Consider the following 27,131-nt stretch of genomic DNA (forward strand, 5'->3'; position numbering starts at 1 on the left):
GGAAAAGCTAGAACTTTGGAAACTTGCCTTTTATCATAGAAGATATGGCTTCTATACAACCTGAAAATTACTTTATGTTATCACCTGAATTCTGTGTCCCTGGGGTCCCTACTAAACTCTGCTCCTGGTAACCTGTAATTTCCATCTTGCTTGTTGCCTCAATTTCCAATCATTTCTTGGCTGGTCTTACACCATGGTTGGGTCTGGCTCATGTCCAAAAGGGTATGTGTCCTGACTATTAACATTTTAACATAGATAAATGACTGGAAAAGCAGTTTTATTATGGTGTGGCTGCATTGTATTTAGCATTTTTTCTTCTCTCCCTTTTAATCACTTTTCAAAGTCTCTGCACTCCTCCAACTCCTCCAACGTGTAAGATTCTCTTTCTTTCTTCTGTACAAACTTCCACCTGCAAAAAGACAAGGGAAACTCATGTCAGGATCTCAGTGACACAGGAAGAACCATTCAGTGCCTTTGCAAACATACTCCATAGTAGATTACAATGTCATCTACAGTCACCTATAGACTTATGAACCCTGATACCACTCAGAAATAACCACAAAAAAATAATGATTTGTCCTCAAGGATCAAAATATCCTTATAATAATGTCATCTAGAAAGAGCTACTATAGAGCTTATGAGGAGTCACTTTTGATCTGTTTGATTCCTACAACTAAACTGTTATTGTCCCTAGAGCCTATGTTCTTTCAATAAGTTGCATTTGCTTAATTAAAAAGTCAACTCAATAAGGTGCTTGCCTCTGAAAAAGCAATAAATATGCCACTATCACTCAGCTCAATTGCCCATAAATTACATTACATATATTCAACCAGAGAAAAAAGGCTGTTTTAATTTCTCCTAAAGTCATTACAGATTTGTTTGGACTTTCTGTATTTATAGAAAAAATTTCAATGATGCCCAGGGCTCTTATGAAAAGGATGATCTCCTTTGGACTCCAGGCCAATAGAGGCATACAGGAACCTCAGGTTACATGTTGTTCCTGTGCCAGAATTTCTAAAGTTGAAGGCAGACAGAGAAGCTTAAAGGTCACATGAGCCCATTAGTTATCCATGCTGTTTTAAAATGGCACAATTCTCCATTTTCAGTTAAAAAAAGAAAAAGAAATGTTTTGCTCTCCTTTTATTATGCAATAAAAAATTATTCTTTCCCCTTTCCAAAATATTTAGAATAGTCATGCCATTATGAAATACTGATATGTCCCAACTCTCATGATACAATAATAAACAATAAACCAAAAATGTATTAAGTACCTATATACAGAGTACCATGCAAGGAATGATAGAGAGGATACAAATTTTTGCTACTATATTATCTCTTCTCTCAAGCAGTTTATAGTCTACTAGGGGAATGGGACATTCCCATAAGTGAAATACACAGAATAACCTGGTAAGAACATTAGAAAGTTACAAAGCAAAGTTTATGTTGAATATCAAGGAGGAACATAACTATCAAGCCAAGAGGATCAGGAAAAGCTTCAAATAGTAGGTGACATTCTATACAGGCTTTAAAAAAAGCTATTAAATGCTTTGTGAGTGTGTGTGTGTGTGTGTGTGTGTGTGTGTGTGTTTGAGAGAGAGAGAGAGAGAGAGAAACAGAGAGAGAGAGAGAGAGAGAGAGAGAGAGAAAGAAAGAAAGAAAGAAAGAAAGAAGAAAGAAAGAAGAAAGAAAGAAAGAAAGAAAAAAGAAAAGAAAGAAAGAAAGAAAGAAAAAGAGAGAGAGAGAGAGAGAGAGAGAGAGAGAGAGAGATATTGTTCTTTAGCATTTAAGTGAAGGCTATGGACCCTTCTTTGTTATTCAATTATGTTAACTCTTCATGACTCCATTTGGAATTTTCTTGGTAGAGATACTGAAATGATTTGCCATTTCTTTCTCCAGCTCATTTTATAGATGAGGAAACTAAGGCAAATAGGCTAAGTGACACGTTCAAGGTTACATAACTAATATAAGTGTCTGAGGCCAGATTTGAATTTAGGCAGATATGTCTGTCTTCAGATTAGGCACTCTATCCACTGAACTACCTAGTTGCCCCATGGAAACCTCTTAGGATTTTTTTTTCATCTTTAATGGTATCTTATTTTTCAAATTACATGCAAATAAAGTTTCAGAATTCATTTTTGTAAGATTTTTAGTTCCGATTTTTTTCTCCCTCTCTTCCCCTTCCCAAGACAGCAAGCAATCTCATATAGGTTATACTTGTATAATCGTTTTCAACATATCTCCCTATTTCCCATATTGTGAAAGAAAAATCAGAACAAAATAGAAAAACCATGAGAAAGAAAAAGCAAAATTTTTAAAAAGGTGAAAACAGTATGGTTCAATCTGCATTCAGTCTCCAAAATTCTCTCTCTAGACTCAGATGTGTCCATTAGAATTGTCTTGGATTACTGTATTGCTGAGAAGAACTAAAAGTCTATCCTAGTTGATCATCACTAGACTGTTTTTAAATGCATAAAACAAATGAATAGAATTAAAATATATGTATGTTTTATTGAATTATAATGTGACTTTAATAATTATGTGATTATAATAATTTTAATGTAATTATATTGAAATGAAGTTATCATTTATTTTTTAAGTTCATAGTTCCCAGATTAAAAATCCTACTCTAAATGAGTGTTAGAGGCAAAGGAGGAAGAGTTATGTGAGACTGCAGAGGAATCCCAATGCAAAGCAAAGACGTATACTAATCAGCAAACAATGTAGAGAAATTAAAGATATTTAAGTGCAAAAGTGGTATGACCATTATGTATGAAAAAGTTTGTTCTGGGGCTAGTATGAAGAATAGTTTGGGAGAGAGACAGTGTAGAAGGAAGACTGTAGAGATACCATTGCTATAGTTCAAATTGTAAAGTGGGAGAAAGGCTTGTGATAGAATTATAGGAATTGGAATAGTGAGAAATAGAGGGAATCAAGAGCAGCCTTGAGAAATGTTTCAGAGTTTAAATTAAATTAAATTAAATAATTAAATTAAATTAATAAATAAATTCAGAGTTAAAATTAAATAGGGCTTAGAAATTGAATAGACCTTAGAGATAGATCAAAGACAATAAGACTATAAATATAAACAAAGAGGAATTGAATGAGTGGTGAAGTCCAAGTGAGAAGGTGAATGAAGTCTTTGGAAAGTAGCATCCACTAGAAAGGATATTATGATCACTGATACATCTTCCCACTGACTCCTCAGCCTAGCCTTGAAGGTCAGGAAAAACCTTGCTTTTCTAATTCCAACTTCTTTTTCAATTTCAACTAGTTGAAATAATAGGGGATTAGACCTCTGATTTTATTGGCATAGGAAATCCCAGGCAAAAAAAAATATTCCTCTACCAATGCATACTGGCACCTTTGCAATGTGTATTCATAGAGGATTGGCTAGAACACCAAGATGTCATGATTTGCCCAGTCACACAGCCAGCATCTTTCTGAGGTAGGATTTGAATATAGGTGGCTCAGATTCAATCTATTCAATCTAAGCAAATCCAATCAAAAGGAGTTTTTCTCTTCCTTATTCCACAAATACAGCACATACTTTTCATTCACACTTTGAGCCTCCGTTCCCTACATTTTCCTGGCTTGAAATTACCTTGCTCTCTTTCCCCTTTAATTTATGGCCCATCCTTGCATCAATTCTAGATCAAGACCTGCCCACTCCATGAAACTTTCTAGTCATGGTTCAGAAATGATGCCCTCCTCATGATTACTAAAAGACTGATTTTCTGAGGCACTCATTTGCCCTTTATTATATGGTGCCCGGTAGTGCTATTTAGGGGGCAGATAGGTAGCAAAGTGGCTAGAGCACTGGACTGGAAATCAGGAAAATTCATCTCCCGGAATTCAAAGCTGGCCACTCACACTAACTAGCTGTGTGACTCTAGGAAAATTATTTAACTATTTACCTCTGTTTTCTCATCTGTAAAATGAACGAGAACAAATGGCATACCACTTTAGTATCTTTGCAAGGAAAACCCCAAATAGGTCACAAAGAGTCAAACAAGTCTGAAATGACCAAATGACAACACTACTATTTAGTTATATTTCTATGTATATCTTCTCTTTTCCCATTTAGATACCATGTCTTTAAGGATTGGGAGCCCATCTTATATCACTTTGTATGCTTGGTCTCTAAACAGAATAGGCACCAAGAAATAACTATTGAGGACAATATCTAAAAAAATCTAAACAAAAGTCTAATAAATTGGTGATGATCAATGAATTACCTGATACTAAACTCAGGAAGTCCCTCATCCATACAGATTCTGTATTCTGCATCTTATAACAGCATCAATATATGAAAGTATTCACATTTTTGCCACCATAATATAAAGTCAAGATTTGACCTTCCTTCCCTAAAGGATCTCATATTTACTTTTAAATTATTTTGCATGTACTTATATGAAATATAGAAATCTTATATGAAATCTTAGTTATTTTGTATATACTTATATAAAATTTAAACTATTAAAACTTAAAATGGCATTAAGACTTCTGGGACACGCTATGTAAATGTTGTCTTCCCTAACAAAATATGAAGTTCTTGAGACTAATGACTGTTTCCGTTTGTTTTGTTTTGTTCCTAGTACTTACCACAGTGTCTAGTACATAGTATATGCTTAATAAATGTTTTTTGATTGATTGCCTGATGACATTTCAGTCAAATAGTCCCTCCAGGACAACTTTCGTTTTGTTATTTCAGTATTTCAATTCCTCCCCAAATAGTGATTTCCATCCTTCTTTATCTTGCAAGGACCAGTTCAACTCTTTCTTTCCCTACATACTCTAGCCTATACTGATCCCTCCCTCCTCTGAGCACATCATAACTCTGTTATTGTCTATAATACTCATTTGCCAATTAATCATTTATGTATTAAATATTCTTTGTGATATTCTTGTGTTTTTCTTATTCAGAATTTATTTATTTCTTCTATAACTATTTTAACTTGCCATGTATTTATGCGTTGTATAAACTAGAATCATTCTTGTTGACAAGGACTATCATAATTCTTCCTATCAGTCATATTTCTTTGTATCTTGAACACAGTAAATGTCAACAAATATTTATTCTGTTTTGAATAAAGTGAATTGGATGAAGCCATAGAATGTAAACTCCTCAAAAGCAAGAGCTATTTCATTTTCATCTGTGGGTCTCCACAGCCTACTATGTATTCTGGCCCATAATAGCAACTTTTATTTTATTTATTTATTTATTTTTTTTTTTTTTAATTTAAATTTTATTTTATTTAATAATAACTTTGTATTGACAGAATCCATGCCAGGGTAATTTTTTACAACATTATCCCTTGCACTCGCTTATGTTTCGTTTTTTCCCCTCCCTCCCTCCACCCCCTCCCCCAAGATGGCAAGCAGTCCTATATATGTTAAATATGTTGCAGTATATCCTAGATACAATACATATTTGCAGAACTGAACAGTTCTCCTGTTGCACAGGGAGAATTGGATTCAGAAGGTAAAAATAACTTGGGAAGAAAATCAAAAATGCAAATAGTTCACATTCGTTTCCCAGTGTTCCTTCTTTGGGTGTAGCTGTTTCTGTCCATCATTTATCCATTGAAACTCAGTTAGGTCTCTTTGTCATAGAAATCCACTTCCATCAGAATACATTCTCATACAATATCGTCATCGAAGTGTATAATGATCTCCTGGTTCTGCTCATCTCACTTAGCATCAGTCCATGTAGGTCTCTCCAAGCCTCTCTGTATTCATCCTGCTGGTCATTCCTTACAGAGCAATAATATTCCATAACATTCATATACCACAATTTACCCAGCCCTTCTCCAATTGATGGGCATCCATTCATTTTCCAGTTTCTAGCCACTACAAACAGGGCTGCTACAAACATTTTGGCACATACAGTTCCCTTTTCCTTCTTTAGTATCTCTTTGGGATATAAGCCCAATAGAAACACTGCTGGATCAAAGGGTATGCACAGTTTGATAACTTTTTGGGCATAATTCCAGATTGCTCTCCAGAATCATTGGATTCATTCACAACTCCACCAACAATGCATCAGTGTCCCCGTTTTCCCGCATCCCCTCCAACATTCATCATTATTTTTTCCTGTCATCTTAGCCAATCTGACAGGTGTGTAGTAGTATCTCAGAGTTGTTTTAATTTGCATTTCTCTGATCAATAGTGATTTGGAGCACCTTTTCATATGGGAAGAAATAGTTTCAATTTCTTCATCTGAAAATTGTGTGTTCATACCTTTGACCATTTATCAATTGGAGAATGGCTTGATTTGTTATAAATTTGAGTCAGTTCTCTATATATTTTGGAAATGAGGCCTTTATCAGAACCTTTAATTGTAAAGATGTTTTTCCAGTTTATTGCTTCCCTACTAATCTTGTTTGCATTCGTTCTGTTTGTACAAAGGCTTTTTAATTTGATATAATCAAAATTTCCTATTTTGTGATCAGTAATGGTCTCTAGTTCATCTTTGGTCACAAATTTCTTTCTCCTCCACAAGTCTGACAGATAAACTATCCTATGTTCCTCTAGTTTATTTATAATCTCGTTCTTTATGCCTAGGTCATGGACCCCCATAATAGGAACTTAATGCTTATTGATTGATAAACTGATTGATAATAAATTATGGATAATAAGTGATGCTCAAGTATTATTTGTATAGTCCTAATTTTGATCTGTTGCTGTTAACCTTCAATTAAATAACAATTCCAATTTCAGCAATTATTTCTTTTTAATAAAATTTTATTTTAATAAGCATTTATTTTCTTTTTTTTCCTAATTCCTTACCAACTGAAAAAGCAAACCTTTAAAACAAATTAGAACTTACTTATTATTTCAACTGTAAGAAGATACAAATCCTTCTCAATATCTTTTGTTTTTCTGAAAAACTATCAACTCATTGTACAAATTTTGTCTTGTGGGTAATTTACTTCATGGATCAAGGATCTCAACTATATGAGTTCTCCTTCCAACAGTACAGATCAAAACTCCCCCATTTTTCATCCTGTGTGGTTCTTCTCCAAATCTTCCATAAACCACCATAGGCATATAAGTATGGTATCTTCCTCTAAATTTCTTAACATCACATAGATATCAATACAATGGCAATACTTTTCTATAGATGCACGGCCAGTCCACCTCCTTTTCTACTTTTATATATCTCAACAATGACATTTAATATATTTTTACAAACATTCACTTCTAATTCAATTCAACAAATAGCTGTTAAATATCTTCTGTATGTGGACATGCATGGTGCTAGATAAACATTTAGGTAAGTCATGATCTCTGCCCTCAGTCTAGTGTGATCTAGTGTGATGATAAGATACAGACTCATAATTACAATATACAATATTACATAAGTGCATAAATGTAGTATAAACAAGTGTTATGTGATACTTGTCCACTAACAAAGAAAGCATGTAGGAAAGGTCTTATGAGAGCTGTTAACATTTGTGTTGGATTTTAAAAGATAAGTAGAATTTCAAGACTATTGAATCAAACAAGACAAACAATGATCTCCCATCCCTATCTGAAATTTTTTTGTGAAGATTGTGAGGGAATTTTTCTTTAGAAATTCCTCATCAAGGTGAGATTAGAAAGGAGATAATTCTATGGTAAAGAAACCTGGTTTTAAAAATAATTAGCAAAATTACTGAGAAATAAAGCCATATTTTTATTACAGTCTTGTGGATTCTAGTCTGTCCCTAACCTTGTCACAGTGGCTCTATCATTGAATAATGAACATTATCATTGAAAAATGACCATTATTCATCAGCAATAAATTAAAGCCACAGGTCTCTTTCTCTGATAAAGTGTATGTTATAACCCATCTCTCAATTCTGCAGCTCTTTCTACAGCCTATACCCATTGCTGTGGGTGAAGCTCATGAACTGCCAATAGGAACTGAGCAGTCACTGCCTCCATCCACATTCCTCTTCCCCACCACATCTTAGAAATCACATATATCTTCCTTTCTGTGGGCCTAATTTTCCTCATTTGTAAAATGAGATGGTTTCCAAGGACTCATTCAGCTCTTCCATTTGGCTCATTATCACCACTCTTCTCTGGAAGCTCTTTTCTCTTTTTCCTTTATTCATGTGCAGTAGACTTTCTTGTATAGAGGTAAAGGACTGCTCAGTTCCTTTAAGAATAACTAAGGCTCCTTTCCAATCAATATGGCCAGGAAGAAGGAAATTGACCAAGTCCATTTGGTATAAGAAAAAGTCTTCTTCTCTACCTACTACAATAATATAGGACTGAAATATCTGACAGATCATTGATCAGGACTTGATACATGAACAACACTGCAATTCTCTGAGGAAAATATACCAAGAAGAAGTCCTACCATTTTATTGTTCCCCAATTACCATCTTAAATTTTGAGGTAAAAGGCTTTTTGTTTTTATTTTGTTTGTTTGTTTGTTTGTTTTTGCTTTCTTATGACTTGATAATTCTGGGCTTCAGTTTTTTCATCTGTAAAACAGTCCAATGAACTTCAAGTTCTTCTCCAGTTCTAATGGTTATGAATTTTTTAACCTCTCAGAGGAAATTTTTCAGTTAGTGGCTTTATAGAATCACTTATCTGCTTTATTTGTTACTTTATGGGTTTACTATTTTTATTTAAATGCTCCTGCATTTAATTACTTTACATGTATTTGTATTTATTTGCCTTACATTTATTTACTTGTATTCCCAGTACTTGTTATAGAGGCACTTAATAAATGCTTATTGATTGATTGATTGATCATTGCAGAACCACCTCGGGTACTTGCTCTAACATGAGAATTTATGATGATACATTTAAATAGTAATTTTAAAATGAGCAATGCTCTAAAGGAGAGAGCTATTAACAAGTCATTAAAGGATACTTAGTGTTGGGGAAGGGAACAGGAGGAAGTTGTTTTATTTTACTTTGTTCATTTTCTGAGTTATTAAATAGAGAGTAATGTCTATGCCACCTCTTACATATCTACCCCCACCATTTTCCATCAGATAAACTGATCAAGGAAAACACTAAATAAAAAAGCAGTTATGACCTCAGGTCTAAAAGATGCTAATACTAAGGGAAGTTGCTCAGATAGAACTTAGAGAAACCAGGATTTTTGACACTGACTCAAAGATAAGAAGGAAACAAATTATGAGATCCAGAATCACAGAATTTGAGGGCTGGAAAAGACCTCACAATCTGCTTAGTCCAAGATGTACCTTAATAAAAATTCCTTCTACAAAATCCCTAACAAGTGGTCATTTGGCCTTTGATTGAAGACTATTTCCAGTGAGGGGTAACACATGCCACAAAAAAACACTATGAGAAGTTAATATTTTTCCTTAAATCAAATTAAAATTTGCCTTTCTACAAAGTCCACACATTAATCTTGGTTCTATCTCCTGGGGCTCTGTAGAACAAACCTAGTCCCTCTTCCTACCAGATGACTTCTAAAATATTTGAAGTTAATAGTTAAACTCTATCTAAACTAAACCTTTCTTTATTCTTCCATGTGGATTCCAGAATGTGGATTCTCTAGCTTGTCAATCTTTTTTTCTAAAATATAGTTTAGAACTAAATATGATTTTCAGATGTGGTTTGATTGGGGCTAATACATCTCTAATTCTGAATCTCTGCCTCTCTGTGTCTCCTTATGTACCATCTATGAAATATAAGAAGTCATGAATTACCATTATCTTGCATTTTGAAATTTAAATTCTAAATCAATCACTTAAAGCTTAGAATACTTTTTTTTTCCTATTGGAATGTTATAAAAGATAATCAGCTCACCAAGCATGTAGTCTCACTGAAATATTCTACATTTTCACTGAAAAACAAGTAGATGATCATAAGGCTAAAATGCAAAATAGAAAACTAATAAACTTAAATAACTTGAAGATAAAAAAATCTTCAGAAATGATATTGAAGAAAAGACAAAATTAATTAGAATAAGTTAAGGATCTATGGCATATTTCCTTCGTTCATTTTCCAACGCAAGTGTATTTTGTGCATTCAGCCATGATTAGGAACAACTTTTGTGTCTCAATTCTAAGTAAGAGAAGAAAGATATAACTGGGCAGAATTTGAAAAAGAGAAGACTGAAGATAGTTACAGAAGATGCGTTTGATTGTCTGAGGCAGATTTAATGGAGTATTGAACAGTCAAAGACAGAGGGGAAAGGTGTGAAATGAAGAATGTGAATTATTTATTCCCTGCAAGGAAAAAGAAATATGAGGTTAGTGATGGTGGAGAATACTAGCCAGACAGTTACCCACTCTGCCTTTCAAGTGGCACTTTTAGTTCAGAACAACTCATATTTTGTCTGAAGGGAATAAAATATGAGGAAGAAAAATAAGGAAAATAATAGAATCTCCTAATGGAAAAAAGAAGTAAGTAGTATTCAACAAGCCATTGGTATGTAAAAAGTTTTTCCATTAATAATATAACTGACATAAATATCAAAATTTAAAATTTACAAAGCACTTGGTAGCTATTAACTCAGTTGATTCTTACAACAATCCTGTGAGGAAACTGCTTCAGTTCTTATTATCCCCATTTGACAGATGAGAAATTTAATTAGAGAATTGAAGTAATTTGTCTAAGTCCACATAATCTTGAGTATCTACTCCTAAAATTACTCAATATTTTAGTCTGTTTAAACAGATATACTTCCTTCCCCTTCCCTACTATAGTGCCCTAATTAGAGAAAATCAAGAGGTAGCTAGATGGTACAATAAATAGCCACTGAGCCTGGAGTTAGAAATATCTAACTTCAGATTCGTGTTTCAATTACTACCTGTGTGATCCTGAGCAAATCACTTTAAGTCTGCTTACCTTAATATACTGGAGAATGAAATGGCAAACCATTCCAGTATTCATACCAAGTAAACTTCATGGACAAGTCCATAGGATCACAAAATATCAAACATAATATTGACTTAATTTGACAATGTCAAATTTAACAATTATGACAACAACAACAAATTCAACCAGTTGAACAACCAGTTCAACAAGAAAACCAGTTGTATAAGCCATGTTATTTTCCATGTTTTCATCAGTTAGTATAAGCTACAAATGCTACAGAAGTTTTTTGAAAGAAGTTTAATTACCTGAAAATAAAGCTTCCAGGCTTCATACTGCGCCAGAACATTGATTCTTCTTCCAAACACCTGACCCCCAAAGGACAATGATTTAGTAAGTGCAGAGGGGCTCTGGTGCACTTTCATATTTCCTTGAATCCATATATACACCTAGACAAGTGATTATGACTGTGAAAATAGTCCCAGAGTCAATATGCTCTGAGCCTAAAAGATAATAATCTTGATGAAACATCTCATATTCTTCCCCTCTCCTTTCTACTTCCCTTCTGAATTAACTTTCATGAGCATCTGTGTTGGGGCAGAAAAGAGAAGAGTATATTTGTTACAGGTAGATGAGCAGGAGGCATGGAAAGTAAATAACAAACAGAAATGTCCATGTGGCCAAAGCAGGTAAGATCAACACAAGTTGGCAAAAGGGAATGGGTTACAGTTTAATATGCTTAGAAAGTACTTTGCCAGACTAAGCCAGATGTCTGAGGTACATACTGGTCCATATTTCCTTTTTGTGGATCCCTATAGAACTATTTGAATTCCTAATCTTTGACCACAGAGTAGAAAAAAAAATATATATATATATAAAGTACATATATTTGCAGACATAATAGAAATGTCCACAACAGTTTAATCTTCCCTTATTTGTGCCTGTATTTCTTAAATCATTTTTATATTGATCATCAAAGAATATCTGTCTCATGAGCTTTATGCTCTTTGATTTCTGTTTTTTAAAACTATGCATATTTTTCCACAACTGAAAGACACACACTTTTTAAATTTATTAATAAAACTGTATTGCTGGTGTTTTGTAAATGGGTCAGGGCAATTAATTAAAGGAATCAATTTCTTAAGGAAGGACAGATAAATGTAGAAAAACAGTTGATTGTCCTTCATTTAATGACATCACAAATGAGTGATGACTTGCATGATATTGTTGTTTGTCCTTCATTATCCAAGAGCATCAGTGACATCATGGAGTGATGTCTTGACTCTAAGAGTGAATTTAATTTAGGTAAAGCAGATTTAAGATGACTTGCACCATGTTATCAGCCTCACTCTCTCTTCCACTCCAGTAGCAAGATAAAGAGTCAGAGTGATGGTCCAGGTAGCAGTGGATGATCTTGATGTCCCATATCTTATCAAGTTCTAAGCCCTCCACAACTTTTACTTCATCCACCTTCTTGACCATTAAAATAAATCATTCTTATCTACCTATTCCATCTTTAAAACCTCAACCTGACAGCCATTCTGTCAATATGATTTACTGGAGTGTGGTTGCTGCACATGTTACAACTTCTTGGAGCCACAGGTGAGAGCTGGGTGAAAAGTAGACACCAAAGTTGAGTGAACAGAGCTGAAAAGGGCTGAACAAACCTTCTCACCTGAGGTTCAGTCCTCCTTGAACATCTCAGCTTGAATGATGGTAAGAAGGTCTGAATCTAGTCTCATTTTTACCAAGAACAAGCTGTGTGACCTTGAATAAGTCAATTCCTGGGCCACAAGTCCCTAAAAAGTGAAGGAATAGAATAAATCATGAATAAGAGTTTTTGAGATAGAATAGACCTTGGAAGTGCTCTAGTTCAACCCCCTTGTGCTTTATTTCAATCCTTCACTTTACAAATAAAAGAAGTGGAGTCCAGAGAGATAAATTCATTTGCCCAAAAGTTAGTAAGTGTCAGAATTCAGATTATTCCCCTGTTCTTCTGACCTGTCTAATTTTCCCATGGCATTATAACTTCGGTTTTCTAAATCCATCATCCAATAATTTCCAAGTTCTCTGATATTCTTTGAAATCTAGATTAGAAAAGAGAAAATGATGTCAATGGTAGTGCAGGATCTTTGTGATTTCTGCCTTTTCAATGTTACTACTTGTTAGCATCCCTGAGGAAGTGCATGTAGGAACAGCAATGTTTACTCTATCAAGTAAGTGGACTGAGCTACTTTCTCCCAAGGTTCTTTCAGGTAAACTGAATTAGGTTTCCCCTGAAATGCAGGGAAGCCTTCCCCAAAGTGTGATGAGTCCATGAGCCTAAGGTTCAAGTCATTGATGAAGCTTCCCAGTACCCTACTACATTAAAAAAAAAAGTCAACCTACAAGAAGTCAGTTACTCTCAGACTTGACAGAACTTTCCTTGGTGTATGAGTCAACACACTTCTCTAACCAGATATTTCTAAATGAAGATAAGGAAGACTGTATCAGCCTAAACCAGCCTTGTAGTCCCACTAAATAGGGTTGCTGAGGATTAAATAAGATAACATATAATGTGTTTTATTTGCTTTAATAATAATTTCATCCTTCAAAAGATACAGACAACGAAGAGAAACTTCTATTCTGTGTCTGATTCTGATTTAGACAAGAAATAGTTACTGAGATGGAAATGAGATGCATTCTGAGGGATTAGTGATCCCTACCTTTTAGAGTTTGTGATTTAAAAAAAAAATCCAACTATATTCTAAAATGCACCCTAGATTTTTAAAAAGTAACTTGTAAAGCGTTCACAGGAAACATAGTCCAATAAATATAGGAAATACCTAGCATTAGCCCAAAAATTATGGAATAAAATTTTGACACAAAAGAAAATTTTTGTCTTTGTTTTCCCATAATCAGTCATTCCACATTCCCCATATGGAAACTTTTATTTTGTTTTATTACTTTTATGATTCTCTTTTAGTATTTCTTTTCTTTCTTCAGTTCCATATGTGTCAGGCTTATTGCATCCTTGAGGTCAGAATTGCCCAATAATCTAAATGCCGTTTAAGTGATGAAAAAACCTCTAGAAGATATTTAGGGGCTCACCACTAAGAGAGAGAGTTCATTACCCAAACCACCTCCTCCATCCACCACAAACTAATTCTTCCTTAAAAGGCATTAAATTTCTCCTTGAGATGTGACTGACTAATGCTGCTTCTGGGTTAGGTATGTACAAAATAATTAGAACACAAGGGGCTTAAAACCTTTCCCTGAGGATTACAATACTGGAATGCTATGCTCAACTGAACCCAGTGCTTTATTCTAGGTAAACACCTTTTCCTAGCCCTGAATGCTCTTCCTCTGCTATGAGAACTGTTAGATAAGTTTCTAATGTCTTAGTTTTGTTCTGGTTTTGAACTTATGTCACCACAGGACAAGCCTGAGTCAGTCAGCCCATCACAAATATTTGTCAGATAAGTTATCATGGATGTTCCTTTCATGTATGGATTGGACTTGGTTGTTAAAGTTCTTTCCAATTCTCATATTCTGTAATCCTATGTTTCACAAACTATAAAATGTTATATAAATGTCAACCATTATTACGAAAGAGGAAATAGTTGATATTAAAAGGTTAAAGATAAGGACCTAGGGAAAGATTCAGTTCAGTCATTTTTCAGTTATTTCTGACTCTTTGTGACCCCATATGGTAAAGATACTAGGGTAGTTTGCCATTTCTTACTCCAGCTCATTTTGCAGATGAGGAAATAAGGCATCAAAAGTGAGAAGCAGATCCTTGCCCAGGATCACACAGCTAATAGATGTCTGAAGTCAGATTTGAATTCAGGAAGTCAAGTCTTCCTGAATATTAGACTCCATACTCTCTTCTCTGCGCTACATATTGCCTTCTAGGGAAATAAAAGCACTTGCTATTGATAGGACTATGAATTGGCCTATTGAAAAGCAATTTGAAATAATATTTTTTAAGTTGCTACAATGTCCACACCATTTAATCCCCAAGTCCCATTGCTTAAAAATCAAAGACAGAAAGAGAATCCAATGTATCCGAAACATTCATTTTTTTATAGTGGCAACCAACAACAACAAAAAACAAAGTAGATGGACATTAATTAAGGAATGATGAAATTATAGGACAAGAACATAATGGAATATTGTTGTGCTATAAGAAACAATGACAATGAAGACTTCATAGAAGCATGGGAAGACTTAGATGAGCAAACCTAAAGAAACAATATATATAATGGCCTTAACAATGTAAAAGGAAAGAACAAAGAAGAAACTAAAGGCTAAATAATTATAATGATCAGTCTTGGCCTGGAGAGGAGATGAGAAAATGTACCTTCCTTTCCTCCTTACAAAGGGAAAGGATTATTATTGATTATTCAATGTCATCAAACTGAAGTGTTGGTTGATTTGCTGAACTTTTTTTATCATTTCCTTTTTTTGTTGTTATATGGGATGGCTTAGTGAATAGGAATTGAGGTTTATATTCTGATCTGGAAATGACATTAAAGATATCAAAAAAAAAAATTAAGCCAGGTATTATTATTATTATTAAGAGGCATTTCTTTCCCTCCAAGATCTTCTTCTACAGGGGAGGGGATAAGATTTTCTTTTGTTTTAATTCTTAGGCCTTCAGTTTACCTGTAACTTCTAATTCCAGCCTGTGCCTCTCTCATTGTGGTTCCTGCAGACTTCCTTATACACCCACAACGTCTCAGCTAAAACAAGAACACATATTCTGGCTCTACAATTAGCCAGTCACCCAAATTCTCGGTATACATACATTCAACTCCCCCAGCTAGACAATGACATTAAAATACACCTACAGCACATATTTCTGCTATTTCCACATATAAGGACAAAGGATAAATGCTGCTTGAGGAAGTAGTTGCAAACCTCAGGGCCCTAAACTTTGGAGGTAATTAGATATCATCTATGAACCGAGTCTATTTCCTATTAAAAGGTGTGATAAGTGAAAGCAGGATCATGTAAGTAGAAAGAGTAACAGGAGTCAGAAACCCTGGAGTTAACTAGTCCTGCTGCATGACCTTGGTGAAGTAATTAATGTGCCTTCTCAGTCTCAGTTCTTCTTTCTTTAATATCACTTCTACTTCTCACAAGATGGTCCTGAAAATAAAATGGAGGTATTGAATGTAAAATAATTTTAAAAAAATAAAGTGCTATTCAAATGAGAGAATTTATGTATAGAAATCATCTCACTACAAGGCTGTCACTGAAGACATGGAAATTTGTGCCACTTTGGGGCCATATTGGGCCTTCATGAGCAGAGGAAAATCAACAGATATTTAATATAACATATTAAATTATAAATTATAATATAATTAATTGTATTGTAATGCTGTCTCTGTATGGAGAGCAAAATAAAATAAGAAAAAGGCAAAGTTTAATGAAGTAGACTATAATCTTCTTGAAGACAAACTAGAATTTAGCCCAGTGAGTAGCTTTTATGGAATAGCTGTTTAATAATTGTTTATTGGCTGGGTGGTTAAGAGTTTAACAAAAACAAGGTTATAGATCCAATTAAAACTTTTCCAAGGTGAGGGGGATGGAGCAGGTAGAATAATGAAGGATTGATATTCACAGATAAATCCTTTTAGACAGTCATTCCTCCCCAGTGAAACCTCATACCAAAGAAGTAGAAAATGAAACTAAAATGAGAGGATGCCCATCAATTGGGAAATAGCTGACTATATTATGGTGTATGAAAATAATGGAAAGTTTATATTCTATTAAAAATGATGAACAGGCTGATTTTAATAAAAACTTAGAAAGATTTGTATGAACTGATGCTGAGTGAAACAAGCAGAATCAGGAAAATATTATACACAGCAACAGCAAGATCTGTAGTGATCAACTATGAAAGACATAGTTCTCCACATCAGTTCAGGTATGGGACTGGTAATTTATTCTTCCACAGGAAATGCAGAAAACTTCAAACAAACAAATCCTCACATGCAAATTAACAGGACAATTTAAACAGGATTTAATAATTTAATTTATAACTATTGTTATAATCCTCTGAGAGGCAAATATTTCAGTCTCCTCAGATTATACAACAATTGGCAGTAGTGCTAATTAGACATTTTACATTTCACCTTGGTTTTATGTAGTCCAAAATAATCCTGATATATAGACAGGCTTGGGCCAATCTTTTTACTGGTACTTGTTTTCTCCAAAAAGGCTAATGTAGTTTGCTGGGCACTCCTATTGCCATTCAGATCCAACTCAGGAAGACCTCTAAACCATTTGAACTCACACATCCATCTTGGGAGAAGTACTCATTTGTCTGAGTTCAGAAAAGAAGCAGCCCAAACCAGGGTCAGATTTGTGTAGGCAGCATTTAATGTTTCAGATACCATTTGTTCATGACTAGGGATAGAGGGTAGAATAGGACAAATCATCTGATCTCCCCTTTCCTGTCTCTGAAGCCACACAAAACAGATCTGACTAGATTTAAAGCCCAGAAATGAAGAAAGGGTTATCCCTTTTTATAATTCAATGAGTTATCATTTCTTCTAACTCCAAAGCCAGGAAGAGGATCATTCACCACTTCAAAATATGAGCCCTTTAAGCCTGAGTCACACATGACTAGACACAGGCCCCAAAGCTCAGAATCAGGAAGGACAACTGAAGAAGATTCATGTCAAAGTCCCTGTATTCTACTCTCCTACTAACCCACTCTTCAATGTCAACTAAGATTAATCTTCTCTAGCAAAGATCAGGAGCATCACACAGCTAATATATCCCCTGCTGCCAATTATTTCAGCAAACACTAATATATTCCTCCTAACAACAATAAAAACAAAAGGACAAGAAGTCCTCTTGTGTTGGATAATAAATAACCAAAGGCTGAAAAATAATTGCAGTTCCTGCTAGCAGTCTTTGGACCCAACTTCCTCAGAACATTTCAATAGACTTATTTCTATTCAATGAGTAAACTTAACACTTATGTTGTTATCAACTACCTTTATGCCCCTACTGTCAGACTAAAGGAAAATAAAAACTCCTATGATGCAGTTTTCAAAATTTTAGAAAAGGAAAATCCCTTTCTTATTATTCCAGCATCATTAAGAAATCAAATGTATGAACTCTTTTAAAGGGAATCATATATTCTAGGACCTTCCTGGATTAGAGACAACTGTTCTTTTTTTTCAAGCTCATCACTCTCAAACCTACAACTGGAATCAGTAGCTCATCTAATGTCACAAAAAACTTTTGTTGAACTTGTGAATGTGAATCCACATCTGCTCTGGAAGTCCGAATTCCTTTGCCTGTGAAATGAGGATAATAATGCTCTCACAAGCTGTTCTAGAGAGATATCTGCTTCCGAGGCTGGAAAAATGACTCACTATTTTCTCCTATTATTTTCTAAACACTTCTTGGTCTGGTGCCTTTCCTTAGATTTTTGGGGGATAGTTGTAGGGAGAACTGGGTTATATGACTTCTTCTTCCTCCATCACCTAGGCTGGCATGTCCCAGAGGGTTATTAGGAACAACTTTGTAAATCTTTGAGATGTTGTTATTGTTGTGTAATTAGGAGTCTAAGCCAGAACAAATCTCCCCTATTTTTTGTTATCTATATTTGAGTGCATAATATTTTATCTGCACATTTCCACATTTTATTTCCATATCTTCCCTCATTCTTCCATGAAAATAAAATGCATACATTTTTTGAAATCAACAATCATTTTACTTTTTTATTGTGCTTTTTATTGTTTTGTAGCCCTGAGAGTCCCTAGAACTATGTGCTGTCTCAAAACTTACAGAAAGGCTGTTTGTCTTCAGTGACATCCATAATTGGTTGTGAGACAATGTCAGCTCCAAGAGTGCTACCACCACCACCACCACCACATAAAGTGTTTCTTAATTCTTATTTAAATTGACTGTATTCTTCCATTACAGAGGCAGTTAGCTGACTCAGTGATATAAAATGCTGGCCCTAGAGTCAGGTAGTCCTGAGTTCAAAGCCAGCATCAGACTCTTTAATAGCTGTATGACCCTGAACAATTTAACCACTGACTCAGTTTCCCCAAATGTAAAATGGGAATAGTAATAGTATCTATCTCTTAAGGTTGTTTTGAATATCAAATGAGGTAATATTTGTAAAGTACTTAACATAATGCCTGACATAGAGAAGACAATAAATACTTGTTCCTTTCCTTTTCTCTTCATGTATGGAATCCCAACCAGAACTGATATCTCCTTTCTGTATGACCAGTGTCCATATTCTCTCCTCAGTGTTTTTTTTTATCTCTATATCTTTACAATAGAATGTATCTTCTTTAAAGGCAACAATTCTCTCATCTTTGTCATTGTGTTCCCCATATCTGGCATAGTGCCTCAAATATTTAAATGCTCATTGAATGAATGAATGAATGATCATGGATGGGGGGGGGGTCATCAACAAGAAGTTGGATTCCAAATCTGTTATCTTACAACTCTTATTTTGTTTGCCAAAATAGCATCTTGTAGTTTTGTGGCATGCCAGTTCTGTATAATACACATTAGCTTCTAATAGGTATCATCAGTTTAGAATTTGAAAAGGCTCAGCCCAAACCCCTCAATTTGTAGATGAAGTAACTAAAGCCTAGGAAGTTTATGATTTGCCAGTATCACCCAACTCATTGAGTAGCAGTTGGAATTTAAAGCCAAGTCATTTGGTTCTAAGGGCAGCAAAGTGACATAGTAGATAGGGCATTGGGCTAGAGTCAGGTAATCTTTCTGAAATAGAATCTGGCCTCAGACATTTAGTATCTGTGTGACCCTGGGCAAATAATTTAACCTTGTTTGACTCAGTTTCCTCATCTGGAAAATGAGCTAGAAAGGGAAATGGCAAACTACTCTAGTATCTTTGCCAAGATAACTACAAAAAAAAAACTCCATAGACAACTGAACACAATCAGAAAACATCTAAACAACAATATCTGACTCTATATTTGGTCTTCTTTTTGCTACACTCATATCTATCTCATCTATTATAGTTTGCTGGTACTCTTTGCCCACTAAAGAATTAGGCTACCCTTGACATATACTATGCTACTTCCTCTTCCCCTTTTCACCAAACTTGTCCTTCCATAAGTTTTCACTTAGTGTTCCTACCTTTTCCCTATAATCTGTTTGTTATTTTAAGTGAAAGCAAATGCTTTGGAAACTGTAAGTTAACTTCATGGAGTCGAAACTCTGAGGGAGAAAGCATCCAGTAATAACCCTGTGCTGAGGACAAGTTACCCACACAATATGTGCTTTTCTATGGCTGTGACAAATAGTATGCTGAAGGAAAATTATACAGTTTCTAAAAGAGCAAAATGAAAACAGATTATTATAGCTGTGGGGAAAGTATTGCACCCAAGAAAGCTGGGAAGCCAATAGAAAGAATATCTATGGTAAATACCACTGTTTGCATGAGGATAGGGTTGAAGGTTAAAGATACAACATCAAGCAAAGTCAGAGAACTGGCCATCAAAGACAGCAGTGGAAGGAAAACAAACCAGATTTACTGCATGCAGAACAAGGATCTCAGAAGAAACTGTTGAAAAGGGGACCATTTTGATTTGAAATAGGAATTCAGCCAAAAGTGTATTCAGAAGGATCACAGAATGTTAGAGCCAGAAGGCCCTTAGGAATCTTATCTATTTCCTTGAGTAAGCAAAGCTTGACTAAAAGTAAAGTGAAAAACTAATAAATTTGCATATTGAGGAAGATTTCTGCAAAGACTTATTAGTCTTGAGAGCTCCTAGAATTAATACTCATTCCCTATTCCAGAGCTCTAAGAAAGGTTCTTTGTCCCCAATGATATTTATAATCTGTTACCTGTTTTAAAAGGGGCCAGGCCCTGGGAACAGGCAACCTATCACTAGACATACATGGGACATTTTTAGTTCCTATTTAAGGATCCAGGGAGCTACCAGAAAGGATCCCAAAACTAGTCCATGAGGAGTCAATAATTAAAGTGGATATTCATTTTAAATCATTCATTTAATTTAGAAACAGCATGGTATGGTGGGTAGAATAATAGTCTAGAAGCCCCAAAGACCTGGTTTCAACACTAATGCATTATTGGTGGAGTTATAAATTGATCCAACCATTTGGAGAGCAATTTGGAACTATGCCCAAAAAGCTATAAAACTTCATATACCCTTTGATCCAGAGATACCACTAATAAGTTTGTATCCCAAAGAAATCATAAAAAAAAGGAAAGGACTAATATATACAAAAAATATTTTTAGTAGCTCTTTTTGTGGTGGCAAAGAATCGGAAATCGAGGAGATGCTTATCGATTAGGAAATGGCTGAATTAATTGTGATGTATGAAACTAACAGACTACTATATTGTTCAATAAGAAATGATGATCAGAAAGATTTCAGAAAAACCTGGAAAGACCTATGTGAACTAAGGCCAAAAGAAGTGAGCAGGACCAGGAGAATATTGTACACAAGTAACAGCAATACTGTGTGAGGAATCACTTTAATAAATTTAGCTCTTCTCAGCAATACAATGATCCAAGACAATTCCAAAAGACTCATGTTGGAAAAAGCCATCCACACCTAGGGAAAGAACTAAGGAGCTAAAGAGTCTGAATGCAGATAGAAGTATACTGTTTTTACTTTTTCTTTCTTTCTCATGGCTTTCCCTTTTTGTTCTGAGTTTTCTTTTACATCATGATAAATGTAGAACTGTGTTTAATATGACTGTATGTGTACAACATATATCAGATCAATTGCCATCATGGGAAGGGATAAGAAAAGGAAGGGAGAAAAAGTGGAAATTAAAATCTTATAAAAGTAAATGTTAAAAAACCCATCTTTACTTATAATTGAAAAAAAATAAAATATTAATAAATGAAGTGTAGGGAAAAGACCTGGGTTCAAGTTCATACCAGCTATGTGATTCAGGATAGGTCATTTAATCTTTTGGTCAGCTAGGAAACTCTCTTAGAGTATAAATTACAGAAAAAGTACAAACCTTCATTGGGAGAAGTTTTGTTTTTTTTTTTTTTTTTTTTGACTTGGGATATCCCTGTACCAAGGAAATCACAGTTCTAGTTTCTATCCCTATTTAATGTGTTAATTAGTTAGTTAATTAATTGATGAGAGTATTACATATCATTGTCACTATCATATTTAGGTATATAGTGATCATGGCCTCTGCAACAAAAAGTCAACATTTTTATTTATGTCTGTAAAATAAATCATTATGAAGCTATATTTAAATGCACCCTTTCTGCTAATAGAAACTTCTGGTGAATTCAACCATATCCGATGCCTATATGAGAGAGAAATTGTATAGGAGAGAAGGAGGGAAACAAGCATTTATTAAGCACCTCCTATTTGTCAGTCATTGTCTTAAGTACTTTATAAATATCTCATTTGATTCTCATATCAACCCTATTTTATAGGTGAGGAACTGAAGCATATGGAAGCTGTAATTTGCCAAGAGTTACATAACTATTAAGTTTCTGAGGCTAAACTTGAACTTGAATCTTCCTGACTCCAGATCTACTATCTACTAGACCATTTAGTTGCCAATAATAAAAATAGAAATAATTTTTTTCATGCTACCTAGATCAAACATTTGCTAAATTGCTAGGGATGCATAATTTCCATTAGAGAAAAGAGTTGACAGAAATGAGGAGCAGATTGTTTATTGGAAGGAAAATAGGACAATTAAAAAGATGGCTTTAGAAATTGGGAAATTTAGTAATTAGGAAATGAGGTTACTTTAAAATATGACCTGAAATAAAACCTAAATGTGGGGGTGGTAGAAGAGTAGAAAGGAAAAGCTCTGTGCCACAAAATTTCAAAGTTGATCTGGACTTAGGAGGCCAGCTGATTCTACTTGATACTGAATAAGAATTGCTTCTACAATTTATCTCAGAATTGCTCATACAGCTTTTGGGTGGAGAACTTGACAGCCCATTCTGCTTCTGGACTGTTTTAATTGGGAAGAGACTTTCTTCCTTGCTACAAATCTAAATGTGTTTGTTTGTTTTTTTGCAACTTTTGCTCATTGACTTTCACGTCCTTTCCCCTGTAATAAAACAATTTAGCAAGGAAAAAAGCTATGATAGTTCAGAGGATAAATTCCTCTACTATTTTCAAGTAGACATCTGATCTCAGTGATTTTCGAGTTCCCTTAAGTAATGTACAATTCACCAATGCCTTTCCATCCTGTGTGACTCTCGTTCTGGTTCTCCCAAAAGTTTACCACAGTAAGTCCAGACATTGTGCTAGAAGTCTTCCTCTTTTTCTCCCAATAAGAGGAGAGTTCCATTGGAGCATTCTGGCTATCCATCCATCATTCCTCATTCTTATCACACAACCAACCTATCTTCTCTTCTTGTCATCCTTGATAACTTCCTTTACTAATGTCCTGCTTTAGATCTTCTCATTGTATATTGTGACCTTATCACCCCTACAATGTGCCTTTCCATTGCCCTATCTGTGAAATTTGCCTTTAGTTTTTCAAAGGCAGTGTTGTTCCAGGTATGACTGCCATATTGCAATAATTTGAATTTCTCTAATTATTCAAGATTTTTTCATATGATAGTTGATAGCTTAGATGTTTCCCCTTGAAAACTAATCATTTATATTTTAGACCAGTTATCTGTTCCTATCTATATTTATCTAGTCATAAATTTTAATCAGATCCTAGGACAATTTGGATATGTCTTTTGTCAGAGAAACTTGCTGCAAAGATTTTTCCCTCAATTATCCATTCCTCAGTTAGCTAACATCAAGGACTGGGGAAATCAGAAGAGTGCCAAAAAAAAGGTCTCCTGCAGAAAGTGGTATTTGACCCTAATCTTGAAGGAAAAAGGGAAGCTAGGTGTAGGAGGTTAGGAGAAAGGGCATCCTAAGCATGGAACAGCAATAACTAAAGAGAGAGATGCTCTTTTTACATGCAATCCATGTAACTGTAGAGCTATGTCAAATGAACAGTATGACCCAAGGTTTTAAACTTGGAAGCAGAGGACACATACTAAAATTTTCTGTCCTACTCTAAACTATAGTAGCCAAGGGCAGACTATGTCAAAGTGGCTGTGAGTTTCATTACTCATAATTTTAGAGTTAGTATTCTAAAAGATATCTCGACTAACTGAAGATAAAGAATTGATCATTGCAAAGATATTATTTTCATTCCATGTTTCATCTGTCATTGGCCAAATTTCTAGTCAACAGATTATATAACAGAATTTTTCTTCATTGGACCAAAAATTTGACTGCAATATGACAAGGATTCAAGTGATAATTTTTTTCAATGACTCAGGTGATAATAATTTCTATAAATTTAAAATAGATTAGGAGATCTGTGTCCTTGATATATAAATCACAAAGTTAAACTTCATCTTACTTTAGATGTTTATTTTGATACAAATTCTGAAGAGTGTCATGGAGCCCTTTGACAGTCTAATGAAACCAATAGATCCATTTTCTTTTTTTAAGCTTTTTCATTTTCAAAAAACATGCATAAATAACTTTTTTAACATCCAATCCTGCAAAACCCTGTGTTCCAAACCTTTTTCTCCCTCCCTTACTTTTACCTTCACCCATATGGCAAGCAATCCAATATATGTTAAACATATGCAATTCCTCCATACATACCTCCATAATTATCATGTTGGATAAGAAAAATCAGATCAAAAAGGAGAAAAATGAGAAAGAAAACAAAATGCAAGCAAATAACAACAAAAAGTGAAAATACTATGTTGTGATTCATACTCAGTCCCTACCGTGTTCTCTCTGGGAGCAGAGAGTCTCCTTCACAAGACCATTGGAACTGGCCTAAATCACTTCACTGTTGAAAAGAGCCACATCCATCAGAATTTATCATTGTATAATCTTATTGTTGCTATGTACAATGTTCTCTTCATTCTATTCATTTCACTTAGCATAAGTTCATGTAAGTCTTTCCAGTTCTTTCTGACATCATCCTACTGATCATATTTTATAGAACAATTATATTCCAATCATAAACCATAACTTATTTAGCCATTCTCCAACTGATGGGCATCCACTCAGTTTCCAATTCCTTGCCAATACAAAAATGGCTATAAATATTTTTACACATATGGGTTCTTTTTCCTTTTTTTATGATTTCTTGGGAGTACAGGCCCAGTAGAAACACTGCTGCATCAAAGAGTATGCACAATTTGATAGCTATTTGGCCATAGTCAATGGATCCATTTTCATAAGAAAATGTTCAAATAAATGAAATAAAGTATATAATATTGTTGTTGTTTGTTATTCTGTTTTGAAGAAGATCAATACATCATGGAGTAAGATCTTGACTCGAGTATGAATTAGATTTGAGTGAGGCAGAGTTGCACAAAGTCATCAGTCTTACTCTCTCTTCCAGAGTTATTGAAGACCAATAGCAAGACAAAAGTCAAGATGACAGGCAATAGTGCAGAATTCAGTGGATTACTTTAGAATCCTAAAAACTACTTTAGGATGTCTTACCAAATTCTAAGCATTCCACACTTGCTTCAGCCACCTTCATGACAATTGTAATAAATTGTTCTCACTCACCCATTCTCCTGGAGAGAAATTCTTCACATGCTTGGAATAGACACCTCCCCCATAACTCACCAATGGGTTTGAGGTCCATCAATTATCCTCAAGCTGGTTTAACCTGTCTGCCAAGATGGCTTCCCAGGATACAGCCATAATGCATGCTTCTTGGAGGCACAGGTGAGAGTTGGATGATGGGTGAACACAAAAGATGAATGAGCAGCCTTAAAAAGAGCTTGACAAGCCCTACATTACAAGTGCTAATCCTTTGGACAACCTTTCATCCCATTTAGGATGGGAAATAGTAAATAGAACATAGGGCCTGGAGTTAAGAAGACTAATCTTCCTAAATTCAAAATCTGGTCTCAGACATTTACTAACCAAGGTATGTCCCTGGGTTAGTCACTTAATCCTATTTGCCCTAATTTCCACATCTGAAATAATGAGCAGGAGAAAGAAATGGCAAATTACTCTAGTATCTTTGCCAAGAAAATACAACAACAACAATAAAAAAAAATACAACATAGTATTACAAAAACAAAGCTTGGTGAAAATAAATGCAAAATTTTTCCCATTCACATTCACAGAGTGAAGATTAAGCACTCCGGCTTTAGAGAAATCTCTTAGACAAGCTACATAATCACTACCCCCAGTTTTTTTTTCAACTGTGAAATAAAGGGGTTATTTAGATGATTTCTAAGACTCTGGGATTCTAGCATTAAAATTCTGTGATTTAAAGATTTTCAGTATTTACTCATAGTGTTAATGAGGGAATCTAATGAAATGAAATATAAGGAAAGTTAAATTGCAAACAATAGCAAAAGATTTTATATATAGAAGAATTGCTCATGCTTAATATATTGGATTACTTGCTGTCTTGGAAAAGAGCTGGGGGAAGGGAAGTAAAAAAAAAGATTTGGAACACAAGGTTTTGCAAAGGTGAATACTGAAAATTATCTATGAATATGTTTTGAAAATAAAAACTTTAATAAAAAAAAGAAAATATTTTGACATGAGCTACTGCTCTTATCCTGTAATGGGAGCCTCTAAGATCTTAATTCTAAGAAATCAGCAATACTGGATGTTAGCTGGCAGTAGACAGCCTTTCAGCTTCACAAAAGCAAGGTTTATAAAAGTGTAGTTATGTCAGGTTGCAACAAAACATTCCATCTTCCTACTTTTCTGGGACCCTGTATGACAAGAGCCTAAAAGCACTAGTCAGATCACAGACCTTGAACCCCAAAAATTTTAGACTGTTTGTCTGCTATGAGTAGCAAAGGTATCCTCTTATTTTCCTTAAAATCAGGTATTTTAAAAAACACTAACAAGTAACAGCCCAAAGGGAAGGAAAGGTGCAATGATAGAGGTGAGATGGGTTGCTTTTTTTTTTTTTAACTCCAATAGTGAAATATTCTATACACAGTAAGGAATCAATATATGTCCCTGGCAAACAAAGAAAAGGAGAAAAAGCATTGAACAATCATTCCACAATAGAGTGAAGGAGGTTTTGCTCACAGCAAATCTATAAACTGATAAGATCTAGATTTAGGGAACCAAAATTAGGGTTTCTGGTGGTCAGGGAGTTAAATGATAAGTTCTAGTGGCAGGTTCGAGGTTCAGGGAACCAAAGGGAGAGGTTTGGCTCCCTGCACAACCTTGGGATTCGGGTGCAAGGGTAGGGAGTTTTGGGGACTCCCTTCTGGTGGTGCAGAGGTTCTCTAAAGGAATTTACAAACCCAAAACCCTAGATTGATAAAAGGTTTATTATGGGGATTGGAAGTAAGGTTAGAAATCCTGACAGAG

The 27,131-nt window shown here is 34.7% G+C and overlaps 1 long non-coding RNA gene across 1 annotated transcript in view; it reads right to left on the reverse strand.

Moving 5' to 3' along the window:
* Positions 1-237: 237 nt before the first annotated feature.
* Positions 238-27,131, reverse strand: part of LOC127558789 (uncharacterized) — a 213,002-nt gene continuing 186,108 nt past the window's right edge. The window contains exon 3 of the long non-coding RNA XR_007952981.1: positions 238-409. This is a non-coding gene — a long non-coding RNA (uncharacterized LOC127558789). The remainder of the gene's footprint in view (positions 410-27,131) is intronic.

Source organism: Antechinus flavipes, chromosome 1 (assembly GCF_016432865.1).
Source record: "Antechinus flavipes isolate AdamAnt ecotype Samford, QLD, Australia chromosome 1, AdamAnt_v2, whole genome shotgun sequence".
NCBI classification, from domain to species: Eukaryota; Metazoa; Chordata; class Mammalia; order Dasyuromorphia; family Dasyuridae; genus Antechinus; species Antechinus flavipes.